Source organism: Ischnura elegans, chromosome 9 (assembly GCF_921293095.1).
Source record: "Ischnura elegans chromosome 9, ioIscEleg1.1, whole genome shotgun sequence".
Taxonomy (NCBI): Eukaryota; Metazoa; Arthropoda; class Insecta; order Odonata; family Coenagrionidae; genus Ischnura; species Ischnura elegans.
Window position 1 is genome coordinate 59,303,737 of NC_060254.1, and position 18,920 is coordinate 59,322,656.

General features: G+C 37.1%; 1 non-coding gene across 1 annotated transcript; it reads right to left on the reverse strand.

Annotated features, from left to right (window-relative positions):
• Window positions 1-215: 215 nt before the first annotated feature.
• Trnaf-gaa lies at window positions 216-288 on the reverse strand. Its single transcript has one exon. It is a non-coding gene; the product is annotated as a tRNA-Phe (tRNA).
• Window positions 289-18,920: the final 18,632 nt, after the last annotated feature.

The following is an 18,920-nucleotide window of genomic DNA, read 5'->3' on the forward strand; positions in this document are numbered from 1 at the left end:
AAAATTATAAGTGAACAAAGTTACCATTTACTAAGTGTAAAAAGACGTAAGCAAACGTGGGAAAGGATAATGACTGTCGTCCGTATTGGAAAAAACCCAAAGCAGGAATACGCCCACACAATAAGGGGGGCGTGAAAAACCTGCCAAAACATACTAAGAAAGAGCTAATGTAAACCTGGGTATCTGCAAAATACAAGAAATTACAAAAAAAAAATTGCCGAAGCCCGGGATTGAACCAGGGACTTTTATATCTTCAGTTTAACGCTGTTCCAATTGAGCTATTTCGGCCGATAATGCCAAGATAATGCCAAGGGATGCGACAAAGACGAAGAAGGAGAGAAGCAGACTGGAAAAATAGCAGAGGGAGGGGGGGTCGGGAGGGACTGGGATGGGATGGGATGATCTGGCTAGGATGAGGAAGTGAAAATAGGGGAGGGGAAGTGGAGGGGGGGGGATCGTGAGGAGAGGGGAGGGGATGGGGGAAGGAGAGTTAATGCCAAACGCAAAAGGGGTGGAGAGACTAAGTGGAGTGGGAGAAAGAAAAAGAGGAAAGAAGATGAAAGAAAGAGACAGCGGAGGAAAGGATTAGGAGAAGAGGCGCCATTTGTGCTTGTGCATGCACGTGTGTGGGTGCATGTGTTCCACCCCGCGTGTGGCAGCCATGTGGGACGGTGGTTTGTGATCGATAACGTAGTGCATCGTCGGCGCATGCGCACCGAGGGTCCCGAGGTCCCGGCGGCTTCGAATCACATCGCGAGGAGAGGAAGAGAGAAAAGATGGAGAAATAAAAAATACGAAAAAAAACTAACGAGGAATGGATGCAAAAACATGGCATGGAAACGGGAGAGGATAATTGGAATAATGGCGCACAGATAAGCGAAATGAAGGAAGCACAATCACATATACACTAATATTGTATGCTCAACTTTGAGAATGACATAGTATCGACTGATATCGCGGGGAGAGGAAGAGAGAAAAGATGGAGAAATAAAAAATTCGAAAAAAATTAACGAGTAATGGATGCAAAAAACAGATGGGGAACGGAAGAGGGGAATTGAAATAATGTTTGGAGAATGAGATAGTGTATAGTGTCGAATCATATCGCGAGGCGAGGAAGAGAGACAAAGATGATGGAGAAATTTTAAAAAATCATGAAAAATCTGACGAGGAATGGATGCAAAAAAAGATTTGGTAACGGAAGAGGAGAAATATAATAATGGCGCAGATATAAGCGAAATGAAGGAAGCATAATCACAGATACGCATATTGTATGCTTCGCCATACAGGTGGAATGCATAGTGTTTAGTGTCTGGGAAACAGATACACAAATATTGTCAGGTAAGTTTTCACCTTTGAGAATGACATTGTCTATAGTGTCGAAACCTGGCTCAAACCATTAAAAATGTGTAAAACATATATATTTATGTATTTTTGATAATATTTCCTGTTACACAGTTCCACCAAATATCTCAATATACCTTTAATTTGGAAATAAGTTGGAAAGGAGCCGCGGGGGAGCACTTAGAGGAGACAGTGAGGAAAAATATGACGAAGGGATGAAGAGAAAGTAAGAGTGAAAGAGGAAGGTGTTATAGGTAGAGGCGATGAATTTTCATGAACCGCTTAAAAGCTTCTTCAGCAATATTAGTATCAAGAATTGTAATCCAGGCCACTAAAAATGAAAAGAGGAAGGAGGTAGATGGAGGAAAGAAATGCAAAAAATGCGAGGGAAAGATATAATAAAGGAGAGGAGAATGTGAAGGGTAACGCAGAGACACGCGGAAGAGAAGAATTACGGAAGTTGACAAAGAAGAGAAGGGGAAAGAAATGCCAAAGAGAGAAACATGAGATGTAAAGAGGATACAAGGTTTGTTGGCGCAGAAGTTCCGTTTAGAGAGAAGATTGAGGGATACAGAAGAAAAAATATGATGAGGGATGAATACAAAAAATAAAGTGGGAAAAGAAATGGATAACTGGATAAATTTCGCAAAGATTCGTAGAAGAAGGGAATGACGGAAGAAGAAATATGACGAGACAGTAGGGAAAGAAATAAGGAAAAGATAAAATTATAATACAAGTAGCGGAGAGTGAGATGTTTTAAGGCTTGAAATCGTTGAGGTCTGAGCGGCTCTGAGCAATATTACAAGGAGAGGAAGGAAGAAGATGACGGGATAAAAATGTAGAAAAAAGATAGGGAGATGGATTTAAAAGTATACAGCGGAAACAAAATGGCAGAATGACGAAGACTGAAGATGAGAAAAGGCATGAAGGAAGTAGTAAAAAAGAGAACAAAGATGAAGAAAATTTAAAAGTGGAGGCCGGTTGTCAGAGTCAGACTGTTATGAATGTATTAATATGAGTCAGACTCTTATGAATGTATTATTATGAGTCAGACTGTTATGAATGAGTATTCATGCATTTTTATTGCCTTACTTTATTAGTTATGTTTTGAAATGGATAATATGACCTTATATATTGAGATTTTTAAATTTTTTAATTTTATCGTTACTGTGATTCCCTATTTTGTAATTAATGTGCCAAAAACCTGTAATATGTTATTTTTGTTCTCATTGATTTTTTTCCTGAGCCATAAATATTTTTTAAACTAATTATCTATATCACTCACAATGAAGTTTTAATGAAGGATTACATCTGACCATATTTTATCCAATTTTAACAGATCTTTAGACATGATTCTTTTAGTGTCATTCAACTTCCCAGCAGAATGGAGTATATCCTAAAGTGCCATAAGTTTTATTTGTATACTGTTTATCTTGTACATGTAGTTATATATGTAATTGCTCACGCCTAGGCAGTTTCAAGGTACTTTTCAAAGACAGGCAGTAAGAGAGTGAATGCCCATTATAGTGGAGAAAGTAGCAAGGAATATCTTCTTCGTGTTGGCACGCAATATAAATACCTAAACCTAATCAGCATCTACACTTTATTTTCCGAGTAATGAAGAGCTTACTCTTTAGTTTTTAGAGCATTTTGCTCAGTTATGGAAAGAGGTTTTTTAAAATTGGCTTTTTTTAAATATTTATTTTATAAATTACAGTGGTGAAACATGTATTCGATTATCAAAGAGTTAAAAAAAATTCTTCATCAAAATTCTAACTAACGCCATCTATTGAGAAAATTTCAAGCTATTATTACATATGGAATTGATTAGTTGGAGCACAGTGGAACAAAATTTCAATTTTCTGAATATTGCACTCTCATCAGAGACAAGAACGAGTGCCAAATTTTTAAGCAGGTCCTACACTGGGAAGTGGGGTTAAAATCAATCACACCATTCCGCCGATAAAAAGAAAAAACAGACGGAACTAGTTAAGAAAAGCGTGTAAAATGGCAAAAATATGGCGTTGTTGCGATAAAAGTAAAAATGCACGGAAAAGTAAGAGGATAAACGGAGGAGTAACGTAGTAATATTCTGAAGGAAGAAATAACGGAATTGCATGAAGGAGAAGGCTAAGGGAAGAGCTATTAGAGCAAACATATAAGAGAGAAAAGAAGGCTTATTTTGCCACATTCTGAGGCATGATGGCCTGATGAAGACAATCGTTGAAGGACAGGTGGAAGGGAAGAAGGGCAAGGGACGGCCCCGAATAAGTTACATGGGACAGGTTATAAAGAATGTAGAAGACAAGAAATACGCCGCTATGAAAAGGCTAGCGGATAGGAGAGAGGAATGGAGACCTGCGTCAAATCAATCTTAGCATTGTTCACTAATGATGATGATGCAAAGAGTATGGTGGGAAGGTGGTTTAAATTTGCAAAGCGCCATCAGGATATACGTGCAGGTCCACGGCGAGGAAGTGCGCGATGAGAAGAGTGCGATGGAAACAAAAAGCGATCGATGCGCGCGCGAAGAAATACGAGAGCAAAGAGGAGCGCACGAATTAAAGGTTACGCGGAGGGATCAATACGCGGAGCTCTTTTGTTCCAGTGCCACACTCATTTACATGCTGAAAAGGTTTGCGGCAAAAATAATTCCGCTAATTATTTTTTTGGTCGGTCCTTACCTGAAAGTTCCGAAAAAATCCCTAACTCCGACATTAACTTCTGAATAACTAAATGCGTCGTACATCGCTCGACGTTGATTGGAGTATCAACTTTTGATGACCCTCTTGAAGAGAAATCATTAATTTTTCCCAGCGCATTTTAAATTAGCCATGGGAGGACACCCTAACTCCATGTTTGATTTTAATTTCCTTGTTTCATTGCAGAATAGATGGCGTCGTTAATAAAGGAATTGTTTCCAAGAAATGATTATTTGCCGAGTTTGGTTATCATCGGCATTGCATAGTAATCTGCGATATTAAATTTTGAAAATTAATTGCAAAGTTTTCAAGATACATTTTCTGATATACTTCATTTTGCTGCAAATTAATTTCTTGGAATAAACTAAAATCATAACTCAAACTTAAATTAAGAGGAAACATGAAAAACTACTGATCTTTGATTATAAATTATCAAAAGTAAAACATAAATGAAAAATACGGCACTAATCATTGACGTGCTCATTACTTTTGTACAAATACACCTTTGTAAGTCGTCCAAGGAAGTCTTTGCACTGAAATCGTTAAAGGAAACTTATTATCAATAATGCAGCAAAAAATTTGATACATAGTACACAAACGATAGTTCACTGAAATGCACTGGAATATAATTTATGAATACTAATCGTATGTGCTTGAGAAAGACCTACTTAATTTTAGTATGTACCTAATAACAGCTCATTTCAATACATACCTCCTAATATAAGAAAGGCTAGTAAAATTTGTGTATAGTATCACGTCAATATAGAATTAGAAGCCACAGCGCCAACTGCGTCTCAATAAGATGATTAATGCGCAGTGCGAATTATACGATGATTACATATGGAAAACAGATCCCATGAATAATAAACCGTATAATAAACCGGATCTATAACCGTAGGTCCAGGTGAACTTATGAAAAGCTTGAGCGAAAAAAGATCCCATATTTTGCACCATGTAGGTTGAAACTATGATGGTTTAGGTTTGTGTAAATGTAAACATTTTAGACGCGCAAGGAAGTTGTAGAATTAAAATCGTAAAAGGAAACTCATTTTAAAGGCTATAACATAGATTTTGATACTTAGCACACAAAGGATAGGTTACTCATATGCATAGGATCTTAATTTATGAAAATTAATCGTGGTAATTAAACTTTGTAAGAACTAATTTTTGTATATACCCACATATATCTCATTTTAACCCATTTTTGCTTCTACGTAACATCATAAATGTATATATACGCTCTTTTTCCGCCTACCTTCTATTTTCAATTCAATCTCCAATACTTCTTCCTCTCTTGACATCTTTGCCTCCCGCTCAAATTTTAATAACCAAGTGAAAAGTCTATCTTTTTGACACCGGCCTTTTTTATGCATTTTACATGTTGAAAATGGTTGTTATTTATGATATTATTTCTATACATGTTTATTAATTATATTTACATAATTTATTCTGTTTATAAACCCAATGTAAAGGCCTTAGTGCTGTTTTTGGTGTGATATAAATAAAAAAATTAAATAATATATTTTTAGCTCTGTTCAGGAAAAATATAGGCTGCATGTTCTTTTAAGCTGTCAATATTAATGGCGAAAAGTAACGAAATGAAATGTACCTGCCTCAGTATATAATTGAATAGAATATTTTCACATTTTAAATATGAAAAGTCTTGAAATTTAATAAGAAGGAGCTCTTGGTTGGAAACGGTAAGTGTAAGGCTACAAATAAACGCACTAAAAATGGATTAAAATTCATTGAAGATGACCTTGATCAAGAGCTAGAGGTACGGGTGAACTTTTGAAAACTTGAGGGACAGAAAGGCGCAATAAGTTGCACCACGGATATTGAAACTTTGAATTATGGGATTCGTCGCAGGAGAGAAAGGAAGAGTAAAGTGGAGAGACAGAGGCATTAGAGCTGTGGATGAGGCAGGATGGGGGAGATTGGGGTAACGGAAGGCGACAAATTAGGATTCATAGAGATGGATGTCAGGCGGTCGTCGCGAGGTGGTAAACAAGGCTATTAATCACGGCAGTTGCGACCCTAAATGGTTGGACGCTGCTTCACCAAACAGACCTCCCCATCGCCCGAAATTTTTAAATACTTGGGAATTGTTCTCAACACGAAGGATTGGAGGTTTAAAATAAAAAAAATTCTAGATGCTCTTTAACATTATTGACTCAGCCACCGATGAAAATTACATACTCACCTATAAAGACAACTAAGATGTAAACGATATCAACTATTGGCACTCATGTATTTCCAAGCCAACGTTTGAGCCATACCATCATGACAAATTGCAATTATAGCATAGTATTAGGTAGAACTGTATTGGTATTAAATTAATCGAAAAAGTATTCATAATTTTCTTTCATTATCTCTGAGTTTAAAGTATATAAAGTGACGCTTAATACACAAATCCTAAACCCACTCACCTCTCCTCTCGAAATTTTTAAATGCCAGGAAAATGATTTCCTCAAAAAAGGCTTGGAAAGTATATATATTAACAAACACGATATCCTATTATCGTTAGATCGTAATTTCCAGAAAAACTATTGGAATATTTTGTCACAAATACACCTAAACGCTAAACGAAATCAAGTTTTCACATGGTATGAAACACCGTCCGTGACATAGCATTGTAAAAAAGAAATAAATATCGTATCTAGGAAAAATTTAGTAGAATTGCATCTTATTATGAAAGTAAGTGATATCCAATTTCCTAATACCAATTATTTAGAATTTCTTCACAATATCCAAAGATATCAAAGGATGGAAATATTTTTTCAACCCATAGCTAAAGTGCACTTAAATGATACATGAGCACACCATCCTATTCCGTTAACTCTTACTGCAAAGCCAAATGATTTCATAATATTGAATTTCGTCCTTCTAGCACTAAAAGAAAAAAATGCCAACAGATGTACACTAAAAACGCAGACAATTTTCCATTTCGAATGCATAATTAACCATCAAAAAGTCTATTTTACAAATGGATAGACTATCCAAAGGCAATGACTTAAACGTAAGCGTTCCATTATGCCTAGTTGCTAGGAATTAATTTTAATTACGTAGCTTAAGGTTGGTTTACATGAAATAATGCTCGCAACATAACCAATGAGTGCAGCAATTAGAATTAGTAAGGCATTAGTAATACGTGAAGACATTAATAAAAGTAAGGATAGGCACTTAGGATAGGCCAAAAAGCCAAAATGATCCTTGATTCGATTGGAGAATTTTTTCCACAACAAATATTGTAAATGACAACGCCTCCAACGCGACAGGCTCGAATTATATCACTTTACATGCATAAATGATTTTGTTAAATTCTCGGTGGATCGTAATTATGAAATTTTCTCGGTATTCGCATCAGGTATATAATTATGTAATAATCAACCTCGCATTTATAAATTCATTTACCTGATGTGACCCCAGAGAAAACTTCATGAATTATACTGGAATACCTATTTTAAAAGATTTCTTCTGAAGCGATAACAGAACGCGGAACACATAATGCTACCACGGAAATAATGGAAGAACGAAAGAGGACAAGGTAAACGACAGTGGATCGTAAAAATAAAGTTTTCACTGTCTTCAGAGCCGCTATAACTACTCAATAATTTACCTGGCATATATAAATTCATTTAGCTGATGTGACACGCGAGAAAACTTCATAATTACAGCAATATATATTTTTTTAAATTCTTCTTTGTCGATTACAGAACTAGGAACACAAAATTATACCACGTAAATAATGGAAGAACGAAATAGGACAAGGAAAACGACAGTGAACCGTAAATATTAAGTTTTCGCTGTCTTCACAGCCGCTATAATATACAATAATTTATTTGGCATGTATTAAATGGCATTCATTTACCTGGTCTGACGCCCAGGAAACTTCATAAATACTGCAGAAATATTTTAAAATAATTCTTCTGTAGCGATCACAGAACTAAGAACACAAAATTCTACCACGGAAACAGAGGAAGAACGAGAGAGGAGAGATAAAAGAGATTCTAAGAGGAAAATTTATGGACACGCGGGTTAAGGGGACGAGGCGATAAGATTAGCAACAAGGAGAATGCAAGGGAATGGAAAGGATTGTGACGTAAGAGAGATGGGACGAGAGGGAAAAGCTTCGGACGGGGGAAATGGAAGTGGAAGGAGGGGAAGAAGATGAAAGAGAGATATTAATGGGTGGGTTGAGGGAGAGGGGAAAAATAAGGGGAGGGTTGCAGAGAGGAGGGGTCGGATGAGACCCCAGCTGAGAGAGATGGGAGATCCAGAGAGCAATGGAGAAAGAGAGTGGAATACTTCATCCGACAGGCGCCGGGATGGCGCCTGCGCCGGAAAGAGTTGAAAGGGAGAAGGGAAAGAGGAGGAAAACGGATTCAAAACAAGAGAAGGATGATATTGGGAGAGAAGTGGAGTTAGATATTGAAGAAATCATCCAATCAACGACAGAAACAACGCCGACTTAACTACCATCAGAGAGTATAAAATCTAATGTGTCTCTAATCTAATAAATCTAATATAAAAATTATGTAAATCCAATAAATATTAATGTATATATTGTATTTAATGTAAATATTGCACTTTATGGACAGTTGTGTCTGATACACATAGTATAATCGTCCATCGCTAATGAGTTCCAGGAGGCGTGCGAATTTGATGGATTACTATATGAACCTAACACTTTTGGTCAGAACTGGATGCAAAATTCCAAATACATTTACTTTATTGCATTAGTAGAAGTACAAGAAGTCTATACGTAGTTAGTACATAGAAATTGATGCTGTCATTAAGATATTACAGTGGAAAGAACATACAATCTAAAGAATTGAAAACAGAACAATACTTTTCGCGCAGTCTTGACATAAAGAGTGAATTTCAGTTGTGCGAATTGGAAGGGTGACTATATAAACCTGGCACTTCCGGTCAGAACCGGAAGCAATTTTCAAACGCATATTCTCCATTGTATTTGTAAAATTCCAAGAATTTCAACAGTAATTACCTTATAAACATAGATATAGTCGTTATGCTATTACAATGGAAAGAACATACAACTCCGGGCACTGAAAAGCAAATTATACTTTTTGCGCAGTCTTGAGGTAAAGAGTGAATTTGAGTCATCCGAATTTGAGGGATGACTGCATAAACCTGGCACTCCCGGTCAGAACCGGAAGCAAATATCAATAGTATGAATTCTATAACATTTGTAATAGTACACTGAGTATTAAAATAGAAGTTTTATTAAATTAAATGCAGTCGTTAGGCTACTACAGTAGAAAGATCATACGACCCCAAAGCCTGAAAACGGAATAATTTTTGGCGCAGTCGTGAGTGTTTCGTGTGGATCCAACCGTCGGTATTCGCAAATGTGACTGTGTGAGAGCGATTCAATGTGTTATGAGCGTGTACACGTGGAGGGTTTTCCAGTCTGGGTGAGAAACGAGGGTTAAAGAGGGAGTGGAGTGTAGGGGAAAATTTTCGGGGGCGGAAGAAGAGAGAGAAAGAGAGTAGGGGGTTGTGGGTGTGTGAGCAGGGGGAAGGGGAGGGGAGGGAGTGACGTTGGGAGGGCGCCGAAGGGGTGGGTCTGGGCCAACCCTAACCACCAAATCAATGCGGTAGGTCATGGCATTCTCTCCAGCGGCGGGAGAAGGGTACGTGTACGAAGAGGGGATGACATAAAGAGAGAGAGAGGTACAGAAAGATAAAAGGAAGCAGTGAGAGATCTCTCTCTTTCCTTTTCAACGACGTAACGAAAGAGAGAGGGGGTAGGGACGGAGCGGAAGGATCGCCCACCGAAAAAGGTCGTGGAGATTCTGGAGGGGAAGATGGGGACCACGAAGCGGGAAGATATCTCAGAGAAAAGATGCTTCCTCATAAAAGAAGTGGAGGAGTATTTCAGGACGTTTGGGATTTAATACTCAAATAGGGAATGGTTTTAAAAACTTGAATTGATATCATGACTCGTATATGATTTAAAGTGATCATTTTTTGTTCCTGAAAATAATCCTTTGCGAAAAACCCAGGAGAAAGCTTTTAAGCTGGGGACTGTGGCTTGAAAATCAAAAGTGATTCTTATTTGAACTTGGTTTGTTAGCTCTCAGAAAAATTTTTATCCTAGCAATGAAATCTCAATTGTAAAGTCAATTAACGAATTTAGGGTTGAGAAGGACTGGAAAGAAAGTCCTTCCCCGTTGGCCCTTGCAATCCAAGATCATTTATAAAAATATTTTATATTGTACGTTGATCATAGCAAAATATTACATTAAAAGTATTGTGTAAAATAAGTTAGGAAAATATATAGTGATAAAAAAAGGTAAAGAATCTCCCTCTTATGTGGACGTTAGCGGGTAATTTTTGAAATGGTGAATCAATTGAGAAGCCTTGATTACAACATCATTAAGCATTATGTAGACAACTTCGGCCATAAATTTTTAGAAGCACAAAATCCTGAAATTTGGTACTGTTTCTCCAAAACATTTATATAGTCAAACCAGTTTCTGTACTTCTGTCCCTTCTCAAGGGATCCAACCTACAAAAGGCTACATTATAAAATTAAGATTCTGATGAGGCATTTTAAAAATTATTGTCAAGCGTATAGCCAATAAAGGACATATGGGGAGAAGGGCTGGTAGGATTTCTCCTAATTTACTTTATTCCAAGTTGACCAAGAACCGATCTAACTTTTCCGAACTGGTCTACGTAACTAAAGAGGTACAACCCACAGTTAGTTTCGATGCTTCCTTATCAATTATTATGGTTTAGATCGGGGTAAGCTCGGCTTTGAACTACGTAAACCAACCTTAGAACTGTAAGAACAGATGGATGAAGATGAAAAACATTGTTTAGGAATGCTATGATAAGAGAACAAGTAAGTGGCTGCAGACAGATAAAAGTGAATTCTACGCGGAATGACGGAATCGTAAAAAAAAACTTTTTACTATGTTTGGCCTTCAAAGATATTTCTGATGCCGACCTTATTATCAAAACATAAATACCATCACGACTGCCAACTGCAGTTTTTCAACCTAGATAACGAAATAAGTATGAAAAAGCCGTGAAATTGTATTTCCATATCCGATCGCATCAATGAACGCGATTACCTTGCCAATGGCATCAGAGACTCACTAAACGATTTCTCTGGGAGTGACAGTATTTGTATCGATGCATGTCTAGATATTTTCAAATTACGTCAGATGGCACATGTACGGTGCAATTGGCATTTGAAGGTCTCAAAGTCATTATAGCTTCACATAGGCTGTAGCAACATATAGATAAATTTGAATAGTCCGTTTTGGAGGAATAGTTTTAGTATTGACCTGATAATGAGACAAGTGGTACAACCTTTTCTGAAGTTACTCTAAGTTAGCTAACGAAAAGATTCCCAGATTTATATATATTTCGTTTATATTAGTTAGGAGTGGGAAAAAGTGAAGTTTTTTTTATATCATAATCAAAATTGGCATTTATGTTTCCCTAGTAAAACATTTTGGAATCAATAAAATCTGAAACCATAATATCAAGGAGTAAATGCAAGAGATAAACCAAGACGAAAGAAAATAATCTACCACTACCTCCAAGCACTTTGAAAATCCCCCATGCTTTACGCTGAGTTTTATTAGCAGCGGAGCTTTCTTCTCAAGTACAAACTTTTGACTTACTCCCCATTAAAAATAATGTAAAAAGTCTAATTAAAGAATACAAATGTATGGGCAGATATTCAATCACATCAAAAAAGTTAATATACGATCCGAGAGAAAGGATGGGAGCGTATTGGAACCAAAATTACGAAAAATTATATTCATCTACACATTCGGAAAAGATACTAAGTTGGTGAAAGACAATGTTACCAACCTCCAATAAAATACACACGGAGTTGCGGCGAGAGTAAAAGTGTCTCCAAGCTAGAGAGCGAGGAGACCGCCTTAATCATCTAGACGCCGAGAATAACTCAAGGCGAAAAAAGAAATGAACTGTCAATTGCGATGTATACTACTGCGCAGTGGGAATAGAAAGGGAGGTGAAGAAGAATGGTTTGTGCCGACCACGCAAAAGGGGGAACAAGAGGGAAATGCGAGCAGTTGGGGGTGCTTGCACAATCAATGACGCTGCACTGCGTCAGAGGTGACGTCACTCGGAGAGATGAAAGGCTAGGCGAATGCGAGTGTGAGGAAGAGGGTAGTCTTTTCGGGAAGGAGAGGGGGAGAAGGAAGGGGGATGCAATGGTCTGGGGTGAGGGAAAGAGGGGTGGGAAAATTGGCCAAAAAAGAATGGGTGATGAAAAAAGAGAAAACGAGTGACAAAATGGGCGAATCCTTAACCGAGTGAGTCAAGATGTTGAATATCAATATAATTTTTCGAGTTGATTATAATAAAAATTTCCGCAAGCTCTCATCGTAATCTTCCGTTATTATTATATAACCGATAGTCGTTATATTGATAAAGCTCGTGTTTTTGAAAGCAAGACAATAAAATTTTCAATCTTTCAGTCTCCATGATATGTGTCGTCATGCGTTTCAAGAGTGTTGAGAAAGAAGCATACTACAAAGGATAATAAATGTTTGAACGAGGAATTTCAGATGTAAGGTGGAACTACACATCCATGTTATTACACCTATAACAGAGGTAGAAGCATTATAAGCCATTTTTTATGAGTTAATTACAAATACCTTAAACTCTGATTATGGACGATGGAACATACATACCCGAGGTCTAATAATAGTTTAATTTAAGTAGCTCTGTAATTTTTAAAAAGAAACATATTCAATACAATACAATTTTTTAAGCGTTTATCATACAGATTTAGAACCTCACGGATGCTACTCATGCTATGGGCAGCAATATAAAAGTATTTTGATTAAATCATTTTAGATGGGCAACTGATACGCATAAACGATTTCGAGGATCCAAGAAAAAGTTTACCCATCTTGCTAATGACTCAAATTTATTTTGCCAAATGATAGGTAATTTTTACAAGCTTTTTGATAACTTACTTCGTCTTTTTGTGTTTCATCGATGGAATCTTGTACAATCAATTTTTAACGCACTTCTCATTGTCAGATCGGGTTAATATTTCGCGCACTTGGTTGCTTCTAGTGACATCACAATATTCAGACAACTGAAATCTTGTTCTATTGTGCTCCAAATAAATATTTCCATACGGAAAATATTTTTAAATTTTCTCAATATATGGCTTTAATTACAATTAGTAGTTCCGCTTTTTCTCCGTTCCGTTTGTTAAAGTCTCATAATACCGCCCAGCCTATTCATTCCCTTTCTTGCCTTCCCTTTCATTACCTGTTATCCCTATCGTCTATTACTGGGTCTAGCCTTCCGAGCGTAGAGAATATCCCTATAGGGGATGGGAGAACAATGCACTAGCCGCGCGCGCGCGCGTAGTTTTGCTATCCCCTATCTCGCGTCAGAAACAAATAGAAATTAAAAAAAAAAAAACAGAACCAAACGGGATAAAATCGGGGAAAGCGAGGGTAAGCAGCATCGAACGTGGAGTGAGGTATCGTAGACGATAGAAGTCTTCTCCTATTTTTTTCTTCTAAATTTTCTTTTTTTTCTCATTCCTCACGGTGTAGGTGGTCTCCACGTGGAAATCAGTCTATCTCCGTCCACCACCAGAGGCGTTCGGGTCGATATAATCACGCGACTCTACAACGTTTTCTCCCCTCCATGCTCTAAACGCTATGGCGCTTCCCTCTACGTCCGCCTTACAAAGAGAGACCCCTCAGCAAAAGTCCTCATCTCTCCAACCGCACATTCTACGCCCCCTCACCTTTCCCCTCCATCTAAAAGCTCCCAACTTCATCTTACAAAACACACTCACTCATACACTATTGCGCGGCACCGGTCTGATCTATTTACTCCGTTAGCCACACTCGAGACTTCGCTTCGCGTCAACTCCGCGGAGTGAGTGAACCCTAGAAAAGGGGTGGATGTGCACTTAATATGTGTGTGTTCCCGCCAAAAAATTATTATTTCATTCCAATCCGCCCATCGAAGAGGTAAGGAAGATGTATTCGTTCTTTCCGTTCAATTGACTGGTTGGTTGTTTATTTTACCAGCGAAGTGTCGATTCGATTCCTCGATTCTTCGATTCCTAGATTCTTCGATTCCTCGGCTCTTCGATTCCTCGATTATTCGGTATTGGATTACTCTATTCTTGGGTTTCTCGATTCTCAAATGCTTCGATTCCTCGATTATTCGATTTTTCTATTCTTAGATTCCTCGATCATTCGATACCTAGATTCTTCGATTCCTCGATTAATCGGTTTATCTATTCTTGGATTCCTCGATTCTTAGATGCTTCGATTCCTCGATTATTCGATTTCTCTATTCTTCGATTTTAATTCTTTTCTTAATTTTGTTTATGAAATTTAGTAATTATATTTTAATTACATAGTGATGATATGATTGATGCTTTTGTTTCCGTATTCTTTAATTTCACTCTTTAAGCTCTACAGAGTAATATTTTTTACGTGGTTGTCTTGTCGCCTGGAATCAAGTGATATTTTACTTGGAGCTTAAGACATTAGAACCGACGGAATCGTTTTGGTAGATTCGGAATAGAAATGTGAGAACTGGAATCGCGATTGGAGTCGAGAAAATTTTGTAATCTACCCATCACTCGTTTCTACCTCTCTGGTAAACTTGTTCCGTCGCATCGAGGCATTTACTCTTCGAGCGTGATACTCAAGGTGGCGAAAAGGAAGCGATAGGAAAAAATAAAAGAAGTATCCACCTACAGCTTCATCGTTTCTAGTGTTTCGTCATAATCTCGTAAATGGAAAGCTTCAATGAAATATCTCTTTGTGACTAAAGGAGAACTATTTCGTACTTGATTCCGGTGGAGTTTGTAAGGTGGTGTATTTTCATTGATAACGCGTGGTAGAGATACGATTTGGATACGTCAATTCTATACGAACTTGCTGTATGGAATTTTATCGTGGTAAATCAAATGAGTAGATAACCCTAAAAAATGATTCGGGAGTATTGAAATCTGTCGAGATGTAACAACTTAAGTGTGTGGAGTAAGTTATCAGTCCTTTTATTAAGATTTTGTTACAAATATACGCATCACTTCCACAGTAACGGTATTTTTTCATAATGCTTGACTTACTATTTGAAATATCTGACAAAAATATAAATGAAGTGACAAAAGAAAAGGAAATGGTATCGAAATAAATTATCAGATTAATCAACTGTATGATACACGATTAAAAAGTCATATTATAATAAATGTAAACAATTTTATTAAGGACACTGCAATTGAACTTCGCAAAAACTGGCACCCGCTATAAAGTCCTAACCGACTTCGCTGGGCCAAAATTGTAGCGATTATTTATACAAGATACATAATTAATGAATATTAGAATTTATTTTATTTATACATTATTCTAAATTCTGCAATCGTTTTGAAATTGCTATGTTGTATTCAATAGACCTCTTAGAGTAAGGATATGTAGGGGTCGGATGACGAATAATTTGCTAACAATATACCTGGAGCGTCTCAATGTTAACATGGCATGGAGTAACGTGATTCCCATACGATTTGAGAATGCATCCACGAACATGCGAGAACACATGCTAGAACACATGCGAGAATGCGTTGATGCATGACGCAATTTTGATTGCGCCTTCGCATGTACGTCAGATTGCGCAATTCCGTGAACCGTGTAAAACGGCCTTTATAAATTTCGTTCGTTTTCATGCACTTGAGGGTGAAGTCTACGAGTAACATGGGTAGGAAATAAAACCGTAGGAGGTGAAAGCCTAGATTGGAAATGGCGAAGGCTTGATGACGTAGAAGATGAATCACATAAGGATGGAATTCTAGGAATTTTAACAGGATGGCGGTTGCTGCTGATGTGATGTGCGCTGTCTGCAACGGATCTTCAATTTTCGTCTTTCCTTCCTCACACCCGAGGAATGTCTTCCCCAACCCTCGCTTTGAACGACTTTCCCTGACAATAGAATCAACTGCATCCATCATAATATTTTCCAATCCACAAACGGTTTTTTCACCACCCTTTCAAAACGAAATTTATCATATATTTTTCCTAAATAAGTAAATATTTTTTATTTACATTTAAAAGTATTGAAAATCGTCGTAACAAATTGCCAATTCTTGGTACTTATTTATTTTTCCGGCTATTGTCTTCTCGATGTTATGAGACAGTGGCACAGCAATATCAGTTATGTAACAAGTTCTATATTTCTTCTCAATCAACATTATACCTGGTCTATAATTGGCTGTAGTTTTTTCTTAGAGTTTTCAAGTTTAAGTTAGTTGTTAGTTAACTAAATTAGTAATTAGTTTTCTTCAACGTTAAGTATGTGAAAAAAGTTATTTGTCGAATGCGATGATTTTTTAAATCGTCCCTCGTTGACAAAGAGGGATTACTTCTCCGACAGCGACTTAATTAATTCGACTTTAAACACATGTGACACAACGTCATCTTCAGTCGAAAAAAATCTTGTTTGGAAAACCTAGTCATAAGGTCACACACGAGGAAAATGGATTTTGGCGTGGTGTGACAGTTAGATAACATTCCTAACTGAAATTCAAGTTAGAATGCCTGCAAATATGACAGTGATAATTTGTGTTGACTCATGTGACATTTTTCTTTCAGGAATAATGCTGATATTTATTTTATTTATTACGTTTTTAATAATAAATATATATTTACATCTTACATGTAATTTATAAATTAGACCAAAATTTTATTCAGAGTATGGGAGAAAAAAGGTCTATTCAACCAGCTTTCAGCTTGTGTAAAGTAATAAAAATATAAATGAAGTGTAAAAAGTAAAGAAATGGCTATTGAAATAAATTATGAGATAAATCAACTGTATATTGTACGATTAAACAAAAAGAAAATGATATTAAAATAAAAATAATCAATTTCATTAGGTACATCAAATTGATATTTCAACACAACAGATAAACTTAGTAAAAAGTGGTACCCGCTGACAAATCCTAACGATCTTAGCGAGACTAAAATTGTGAAGATTATATATGAGGGGGAGAGAGGGCAAGGGGTACAGGTAATTGTTTCACAGCAGTTAGGTTAAGTTAATTGTTAGAATAAATACACAAAAACTTGGTTGCCAAGGGATACATGTAAGTTTCTGTTCTGTGCTGACATCGTGTGGAAGTTCAAATGCACTATTAAGTATTTAATTGATCTTGTTTGTTTTCTATAGCTGATTTCAGTATATAACTCTGCATAAATAAAACTTCTACGCAACTCATATAAAAGATACACAATCAATGAATACAAGAAATTCTGTTTAGATGATGTACTGCATCTATACTGTATTATTTGATGTTAAAAATAAGTGTCAATAAATTACAAAATTATAGTTCATACATTAACTTTGTAAAAAGTTATACAGCTTTGATAATGCATTGTTTGATGAAGTTGGTGGGTTTCGGCGATACTTCGTGCAGTTTGCTTAACATTATCGACAAATAAAATTTATATATGTTTTTCCACAGAATTTTTATTAAAACACTACCATTGTTTAACCGCCGAAGCCATGGTAGTTTTTTGATAAATATTCTGCGGAAAAATAAAGGGAAATTTTATACATCTAAAAAGCATTGTTTGACGCTAAATTTCAAATCTCAATAATTATATTTCTCTTAAAAAACACATTTGTTCAAAACCGAAATCAGAGAGTAAGAAGGAAAAAAACAAGGGAACCAGGAAATGCATATCGGAGAAGAGCGCGTGGAATAAGGGGCGAAATATCAAGAGAAAGGAGGAGGGATGTGAGAGATTCCGAAACGAGTCGCCGCGGAGAGATGAAAAGGGTTGAGATGGATGGAGAAAGGGGAGGAAGGAGAGAGAGGAGATGGGGAGAGACACGGAAGAGAAGGGAGGCAAGACTTGAATGACCGCGCGGCGTTGCCAGGTCGCGCGATAAGGGGGAAAAGTGGCAACGCCGCCCCGGCGCCTGTACTCGATACATTGTGCAAAAATCGATTGAAGCAGGGTGCGAGGCGGGCGGGGGAGGGGGTAGGGGGTTGGAGGGGTGGCGCGCCTGAAAGGTCCGACCTCGGAGATGAGTCTAGGAAAGCAAGAGAGTCTACACAGAGAAGATAAAGTATTGAGGAAGAAAAGTTCGCGAGCAGAGAAGATGGTAAAGGACGAATTCAGAAAGGGGGTCAAACTAAGGATTCGAAACGGAAGTAGATGGACCGCACGAAGAAATTTAATGCGGAAAAAGGAAGGCATTTCTTTTTATTCATACAAATAAAATAGTCTTCCGAGAGCATTTTGAAGATTCAGTATTTGACATGAATGACTTGATAAATTCACATTCCGTGCTTCAAGATGGCTCTTCATAAACGTTGAACGCGTGCATGATTGAAAGTCTTTATTGGAAATTAAAGAGGTAATATCAAAACATACGGACGGAGCCGTCCTACAAAAGTAAACATCTCAGCTCTCGACACCGGCAGGCGTTACTAAGTTTAAATCTCGGTCGTTTAGGTCTTTGGATTAAGTCTTACGACTAATTGCGCAATAAAGCGAATGTTATAACCAAAATCTCAATTAGAAAAGTGTTCAAACATTACGTTATGGGTAAGGAATTCTAGTGGTTCCACATACAATAAAAGCATTTAATTGTAACCTCACTTTGGACAGGTTTTCTGCCGTTCAGGAAAAAACCGGGACATAAAAACATAATGTTTATTTCATTGCGACATTTTCGAGAGGAAGTCCAGGCACTCTAGCGGTGCCTCCTGCTAGAAATAATTTTAAAGGTCAACGGAGAATATTCTACGTTCTTAGGAAGGGATAAAATTCTTCTCCATTTAAAGATATTACCACAAGCAGAAGCACACGCCCC